Source organism: Balaenoptera acutorostrata, chromosome 2 (assembly GCF_949987535.1).
Source record: "Balaenoptera acutorostrata chromosome 2, mBalAcu1.1, whole genome shotgun sequence".
Taxonomy (NCBI): domain Eukaryota; kingdom Metazoa; phylum Chordata; class Mammalia; order Artiodactyla; family Balaenopteridae; genus Balaenoptera; species Balaenoptera acutorostrata.
This window is the reverse complement of record NC_080065.1, coordinates 184704071-184713111: the sequence shown is the minus strand read 5'-3', so window position 1 is coordinate 184713111 and position 9041 is coordinate 184704071.

Sequence of the window (9041 nt, the reverse complement as noted above, 5' to 3'; positions counted from 1 at the left end):
AGGTTGTTACATAATATTGAGCAGAGTTCCCTGTGCTGTACACTACGTCCTGATAGGTTATCCATTTAAAATATGGCAGTGTGTACATGTCAATCCCAAACTCCCTAGTAGTAATTCATTGTTGACCAGAGATATTGCCAATTCATATCCCTTGTCCATTTTTCCATTGGGAAGTGGTCTTTTATTGGTTTCTGAAAACATTTTACATATGGGCTTATTAATGTTTTTTACATACTTGTTTATAAAAGCTTTCCTATATATAATTTGTCATATACGTTACACAAATTTCTCCTGGTTTCTTGTTTGTCCTTAACATTACTTATGATCCTTTTGACATACTTTTCCCTTATTCTTTTTTTTTTTAAATTTTTATTGGAGTATAGTCGATTTACAATGTTGTGCTATTTTCTGCTGTACAGCAAAGTGAATCAGTTATACATACACATATATCCACTTTTCCTTTATTCTTGAACTTTCATATTTTTGGTCAACCTTTTCCCTGATGGTTTCTACCCCTGGTGATGAGCTTATAAACTTGAGCTGGGGAAGGCCTTTATGTGAATATTCACCTCTGTTTTCTTCTCGTTCTCCATGTTTCTTTTTTTTTTAATATTAAATACCAGGTAAACTAAAGAGTTTAATTTCCATGTATGGTGAAAGGAAAGGCTCTAGAGAAATTTTTACTTTTATTTTTTAAAATTTTATTTATTTATTTAATATTTAGGTGCTCCAGTGTTCGATGCATTTTTATTTATTTATTTATTTATTTATTGGCCACACCCTGCAGCATGCAGAATCCTAGTTCCCCAACCAGGGATTGAACCCGTGCCTCCTGCAATGGAAGCACGGATTCCTAACCATTAGACCACCAGGGAAGCCCAAATTTTTTATTTTTTAAATAATAAGTGAATCCCCTGTTCCAACACCATATGACTCTCCTGCCTCAGAAATGTTACTTATTTACACAGGGGTCCATTTCTGGCTTTTCCAGGAATTTGCCTATTCCACCTCCAGTTTTAATGTACCTTATGAAGTTAAAGTAATTTTAATATCTGGCAATATGAGTTTCTCATTTTCTAAAATATATTTTCTTGGGACTTCCCTGGCGGTCCAGTGGTTAAGACTCCACACTTCCACTGCAGGGGGCGTGGGTTCAATCTCTGGTCGGGGGACAAAGATCCTGCAAGCCGCGTGGTGTGGCCAAAGAAAATAATAATAGTAAAAATAAACAAATAGGGACTTCCCTGGTGGCACAGTGGTTGAGACTCCGTGCTCCCAATGCAGGGGGCCCGGGTTTGATTCCTGGTCAGGGAACTAGATCCCACATGCAGCGGAGCAACTAAGAGTTTGCATGCTTCAACTAAGGAGCCCGCCTGCCACAACTAAGGAGCCCACGAGCCACAACTAAGGAGCCCCCCTGGCACAACCAAATGAATAAATAAATATTTTTTTAAGTAAAAAAATAAAAATAAAAATAAACAAATAGGGCTTCCCTGGTGGCCCAGTGGTTAAGAATCCACCTGCCAATGCAGGGGACATGGGTGTGAGCCCTGGTCTGGGAAGATCCCACACGCCGCGGAGCAACTAAGCCCGTGCACCGCAACTACTGAGCCCGCATGCCACAACTACTGAAGCCCGCCCACCTAGAGCCCGTGCTCCGCAACAAGAGAAGCCACCGCAATGAGAAGCCCATGCACCACAACAAAGACCCAACACAGCCAAAAATAAATAAATAAATAAAATAAATAAACAAATGAAAGTATATTTTCCTGACTCTTCCGAAGATAAATTCCAGATGAACTTTAGAATTACTTTAAGTTCCAAAAAAAAATTGCCTCTGGGACTTCGGTGAAAATAGAAATCGTGCCAAATACCGTGGGCCCAGGTGCTCACTGCAGCACACAGATTGGCACCAGTAGCCTCATGCATCTCTCCATGGGTCCCTTTGCCATTCCCAGCACGGAACAGTTCAGCACTTGCGTTCCCCTTTCATATGATTTTAAAAATTGAGATATGTCGCACTCTATAAAATTCACCATTTTCAAGTACGCAATTCAGTGGATGTTACTATATCCAGAGAGCTGTGCAACCATCACCATCTAATTCCAGAACATTCCATCCACCCCAAAAAGGAAACCCCGTCCCCATCAACAGTCACTTCTTCTCCCCCTCGCCAGCCCCTGACAACCACTAACCACTAACTCTCTGTCTCTGTGGATTTGCCTGTTCTGGACGTTTCCTATCTGCCCATTTCTTTTAAAGTTAATTCTTAGTTATCGTTGGTTGTTACTGTGAACGAGATGTTTTCCCACCGTACTTTCTTAATGTTTATATCTGGAATATGTAGGAAATCTCTTGATTTTGGAATTGATTTCATAACTGGTTAGTTTTCTGAATTTGAAGTTGACTTTCCTTCTTTTACTAGGCAGAGTCACATTGCAGGTGATATTAATTGAATATGTTCATCTTTTTTGGCCAGAATCGGTAGATACTGATGACAATCGGCAAAATTAAGTTCTCTATGTGTATGTACACATGGCTCTCATATATATACATATGGCTAACCACTAGTAAAATATAAAATGATATGCATCCTTTGAGATTACCTGAAGGGACAAACACAGGAACAACAGCAGTTACAAAAGATAGAAAATACAGAAAACAGCAAGGTTGAATATTTTAAAGCATCACTCGAGATTAGCTCATGAAAAACCAAGGCAGCAGTCATGGACAGAGCTTGGGTAAATAAATGGAGTCCATGCCTGGTTTTGTAAATAAAGTTTTATTGACACCCGGCCCTGCCCATTCACCTGCACATCACCTACAGCACAAGGGGAGCAGCTGCGACCCAGAAGCTGAAAACAGCCACTCTCAGGCCTTCATAGAAAAAGTTTGCCAACCCCTGACATCGAGGTTGCTTCTCCTGGTAAAATATGAGAACCACACATAAGAGTAAAACCACAATCTTAACACTTTCTTCTTTTCACACAGACCTAGACAGTGGTGATGGTTGTACAACTCTGCATATGCTAACCCAGGAGCTGTGCACTTACCATGGGAGAATCTCAGGACATGTGACTTCTATCCCAATAAAGCTGTTACACAAAAGGCACAGCACGGTTCAGAGTAGATCAGGCCAAGTTATGTCCAAGCAAAGACAACCATGAGAAAGCAGGGATTGCAGTATTAATGCATACGAGAAAGAATATACTTATTTTGATCAAGTTTCCTGATTAATAGCTCTATAGGGAAAATATATTAGTCAGAAAACTATATGTACTGAAATATATTAAATGAAATAGAAGTCCAAGGAAAACTTAAAAAAAATTATACAAATGAACTTATTTACAAAAGAGAAATAGACCCACAGACATAGAAAACAAAGTTATGGTTACCAAAGGGGAAAGTGGGGTAGGGATAAGTTAGGAGTATGGGATTAACATATACACACCACTATACATAAAATAGGTAAACAACAAGGACCTACTGTATAGTACAGGGAACTATACTTGGGAATTCCCTGATGGTCCAGTGGTTAGGACTCGGTGCTTTCACTGCCGGGCCTGGGGTTCAATCCCTGGTCGGGGAACTAAGATTCCACAAGTCATGCAGCGCAGCCAAAAGAAAAAAAAAAAAAGGGAACTATACTCAATATTTTGTAATAACCTATAAGGGAAAAGAATCAAAAAGAACATATATGTATATGTAACTGAATCACTTTGCAGTACAACTGAAATTAACACAACATTGTAAATCAACTATAGTTCAATTTAAAAAAAAAAGAAATTCAAGGAAAACATGGCAAAATGATTTAAAGTTACTTCTCTTGCCAGCTAAGAAAATGTATTAATATACTGATATATCAATATATAAATTTATTGATAGATTGATTATAAAATGATATATAAATTTATTAACATAACTTATATAACTGATTTACAAGTTAATATATTTAACTGAATATTTAATATATTCAATATAATTAAAAGTAAAATAATATTTTCTATACATGCTATTTATTAAAGTTTATTTGCTGGCTATTTTTAAAATTTCTCACTCAACAACTAGAGAGCCTCTATTTTTCCAGACTACCATCAAAGCATTTGTGAAAACTGATTTTCTTTTTCAATTGATGATCTATTCAACTATATGAAAAATATCAAATTCCAAAAAACATGAAATAATACCCAAAACTGTACAGGCCATTGCCTCTAATTAGAACGCAGTTGTTGTGTGCAGGTCTCAGCCTCTTGATAACCAGTCTTGTGGCTGGACCGGCCCCTGTGGCTCTTATTATGATTGCAGGATAACCTGCAATAAGCATCAGGAAACTTTGAAAAAAAAAAAAGTTTATTGCCTATAGGACCTGGGAATTACAGGGCACACCTGGGTAAGAGAAACATTATGTAGCAACCTAAATGGGAAAAGAACTTGAGAAAGAATAGATACATGTGTATGTATAACTGAATCACTTTGCTGGACACCTGAAACTATCACAACGTTGTTAACCAAGTATACACCGATATAAAATAAATAGTTAAAAAAAGAGAGAGAGAGAGAGCTTAGGGGTCTGGTTGTGGTTTTACTGGGGTTGAGGGTGAGGGCCTAGGTTTCATGGGCTCACTCTTTATTGGTGACTTTAAAACATACGAGCAGGAATTTAAAGCATGGGAAGAGAAAAAACAAGCAGCCCAAATGGTCAGTTATGGAAACCAACCAAGATCTCTAACTCAGTGAGGGGTGGTCGCCTGGCTCTTTACTTTGTCGCATGGCTGGCAAGGTGTTTATTCGAGATGCCATCTTTGAAGTAGGTGTGTCAGCAATCTAAGTCAGGCACCTGCATTATGAAAAAGAAAACAAAAAAATCAACTGTCAGGGCTTACACTACACCACTAAAACTAGAAATTAATAGCCAAAGATTAAGTAACTCTCAGCCACCGGAAACATACTAAGCCTTCTCCAGAATGGATACCTCTGCATGGGGGGAAGAGCTCAGATTTTTTTTTTTTTAAACGATGTTTTGGGTTTTTTTCATAATTTATTTATTTAATTAATTTATTTATTTTTGCCTGCGTTGGGTCTTCGTTGCTGCACGCAGGCTTTCTCTAGTTGCGGCGAGCAGGGGCTACTCTTCGTTGCGGTGCGAGGGCTCCTCATTGCGGTGTCTTCCTTGTTGCAGAGCACCAGCTCTAGGCGCGCAGGCTTCAGTAATTGTGGCTCGTGGGCTCAGTAGTTGTCGCTCACGGGCTCTAGAACACGGGCTCAGCAGTTGTGGCGCATGGGCTTAGTTGCGCCGTGGCATGTGGGATCTTCCCGGACCAGGGATGGAACCCGTGTCCCCTGCATTGGTAGGCGGATTCTTAACCACTGCACCACCAGGGAAGCCGAAGAGCTCACATTTTAAGGGGAGAGTCCTGACTGTAGGGTCAGACAAACCTAACAAGAAATGTAAGCTCTGTAAACATCAGCTTCCATGAGTAAAGTGGAGATTGCATGTATGTGTCTTTGAGAGAAGCTGTTAGTTATATAGTAATGGAGTAGCTGTATGAGTCAGCTAGTGCTGTATAACAAAGCACCACAAACAAAACTTGAGACAACACACATTTGCAGTCCACAGTTCCCGTGGGCCAGGAGTCCAGGCCCTCCCCTGCCCTGCTTGGGCTGCAGTTATGGTGTCAGCAAGGTTGGGGTCTCACCCAGAGACCCAACTGGGGACCGATCCTATTCGAAGCTCTCGTGGTTGTTGGCAGAGTTCAACTCCCTGCAGTTGCAGGACAGAGGGCCTTAGGTTCTTGCGGGCTGTCAACCAGAGGCCTCCCTCAGCCCCCTGCCACGTGGGTCACCCCAACATGGCCACGTGCGTCATCAGAGCCAGCAAGAGGAGCGGGCCAGATGGGCATTAAGACCTGATGTGACCACTGCCTCACTCATTGGTGCCGTCCACACTCAGGGGAGGGGGTGGCACCAGGGCGTGACCACCAGGAGGCAGGTTGCAGTGGCCACGTGAGAGCCTCCAGCTTTTTCTCGTTAAGTGGACGTGAACCCCACCACTGAACTACTGGGGTCACTCCATCACGTGACAGGAACACAGATCGGTGGCTCTTTGATGTCATGAAGGCAGTTGGAGTTGTTCACGTCTAGAGACATTCCTGACGTCTCCTCCTCCTCCCACCTGGGGAGTCTCTCTGGACCACCGTCTGTCCCCCTCGGTGCTGCTGGCGTTGGGGCTGGTTATTCTCGGGGGTGGGAGGGGCGTCCTAGGCACTGGGGGGTGTGGAGCAGCCTCCCTGGCCCCACCCACTGGATGCCAGGAGCCCCCCAGTGTGACAGCCACAGCCATCCCCAGACATGACCCAGTGTCCCCTGGGGGCAGGACCCCGCAGGTGCAAAGGCTCCAGGGCACACTCCTGGCACAGGAGGTTGGTGCTTTCCCCGACCCCCACTGGGTAGCGTCTGGGGGTCCTGCTGACCTCACACCCTCACCAGCACCGCCTCTGAGCTATGTCCTCTCTTGCGTACACTGAAATCTCTTGCGAGTGACAGCAGGTGTTCTCTCAAATGCCTGTTTCCCGTCGTGGATGTTTTCCGAAAGTGCGGCCTTCAGCGCCCAGCTCCTGACCTGTGGCGGATGCGTGCTGGCTTCCTTCTCTTTGTCCACTCAGACCCCTTCCTTCCTTCCATCACGGTCAGGAAACGTGGAGTGTGCGGATGTTTGCTCTGCATCCAACCTCAGTTAACAGGCCGGCAGGGTCCTCTCGATGCCCACCTGGCGCTGTCACTGCACAGTTGCCAGCCGCCACTGGGCTGTGCAGGGTCTCTGTTGTTGATAAGCATCTTTGTGAGCCGTCACTGACGTGTTCTGCAGTCCATCTGTTTACAATGGACAATTCAGGGCTTACAGTCCATTCACAGGTCGTCCAGCCGTCACCTCTATCCAGTTCCAGAACTTCCTCACCACTGTAAAAGAAGCCCATTAGCCCCAGCCCCCCAGTTCCCCGCTTTCTGTCTCTGTAGATTTGCCTGTTCTGGACGTTTCATATACCAGCAGCTGCCCTCCAGCCGCCCCGCTGAGGGCCTCGCATCCCTGGACAAGAATTCTGCCCCAGGAAGGCCAGCTGGGAAATGGGTGAGGGGGGAGGCCGGTCCCCACACCCGCCAGGCCATCAGGGTCCCCTTCACTGCCTGCCCCGGGGGCCCGTCTGAGCGTCTAGCCGATGTGGAGGGTCAACCTGCATTTCCCGCTGGGGACACTTGACCCCTTCAGCACTTTGCTGGAGAGTAGAGATGGAATCAGGTGGTCCCTGCTAAGCCCCGCAGCCCAGGAACCCCAGCCAAGTTGCTGGAAACTTCTCCCTCTGGCCAGGCACTGGGCTCTGGTCCTGACCTCTGGTCCCCCAAGGTCCCTGGTTGGTCATGGCGCAGGGAGACAGCCTTGAGACGCCCGGCATCTGCTGGCCCTGCTGTCGTTCCACTGCCATCTGGCCCGTTTCCTGCTTTCTGTGAGCCCATCTCCCTGCCTGTTTCTCCAGCTCAGCTCGGGGGCCATCATGAGTTCCTCCGGGAACTCTGTCAAGTGAACGTACTCGTCCGTCAGTCCAGGCCCCCAAAACCACCCGGGAGCCACGCCAGTCTGTCACAGCAGTACGCTCAGCCCTTAGGGTTAGCCCAGGGTGAAGGCATGTTGGTTTCTCCTGGCTGCTAGGATGAATCACCAGAACTCGGTGGCTTAAAACCACACGTGTTTGGGACTTCCCTGGCGGTCCAAGACTCCGCGCTTCCACGGCAGGGGACGCAGGTTCGATCCCTGGTCCGGGAACTAAATTCCTGGAAGCTTCTGGGCGCAGCCAAGAAAAAAAAAAAACACCACACACCTTTATCATCTCACAGTCCTGGAGGTCAAAATCCAGGCGTGGGCAGGGCTGGCTCCTCCAGAGGCTCCAGGGGAGCATCGGTTCCCGCCTTTTCCAGCTTCTAGAGGCGCCGCATCCCTGGCTCGTGGCCCCTTCTTTCATCCTCACAGCCAGCAGCGCAGCATGCTGTCCCCCTGGATACAGACAGCCCACCCCAGTGGTACCTCCGTAAACCCCAAAGAATCCTGGACAAGTGGGTGAGCTTCCCCCTGGCTGGGGGTCCTAGGAGAGTGTGGAGACCATGGACAGCTGACGGGGAGGGCCTCGGGGGGCTGGGTGCCCATGACCTCCCCTCCGCAGACTAAAGCCAGCCCTCCGAGGACATAGCATTCCTGGAAGCAGTAAAGGCTGCTTCCAGAACAGCTGGAGGCCTTGACACTTCTGGGACGTGTCCAGCTTCACGCCTTGGAGGGCCATGTGCACCTGCTGGTCATCTTTTATGGGTCAATGGGCAGGGGCAACAAAAATGTTTAGAAATTACTCAACACTAGTGGTGTGCTTTCTTTATTATTTTACTTTATCTTGAACAAGTTTTAGACTTACAGAAAAGTTGCGAAAATTGTACTTCGAAGTCCTGGATGCCCTCCACCCAGTTTCCCCTAAAACTAACATTTTACATCACCAGGGAACAAGGATCAAAGCAGGACACCCCAGGTTAGCGGTGTCCAGGGTGCTGGGGTTGGGGGTGATGGAGGGACAGGAAAGAGGCCCACCAGGGGGGAGCTGAGTCCACATCCCAAAGCCTGACATGGACCAGGGACCCTGCCCAGCTAAATGTCCCCCTCCTCCCCAGATCTCTGGGCCCAGTCACCCCTCCAGATTCCAGCCCTGTTCTTTGAGACCATCCTTGGCAGAAACCCAGGCCGCAGGCATCTCCAGGACCCATAGGCCACCCCTGGGGGCACTCCAGTCTTGGGACACAGAGGGTGCAGGTGAATGGTTTTTGGAGGGGTCACTTCTGCTGATCTCTGCACCCAGGATCAGCCAATGTCACTTCTTACTCCTGATTTATCTTTCATTGACATGGGCCACCTGACAGCAGAGAGTAGGGTCCGTCCAGAGTGGAGGGACATCGTGGCTGTGGCCATTGCCCCCCAGAGTCCACAGGAAACAGACCCTCACCACCAACCC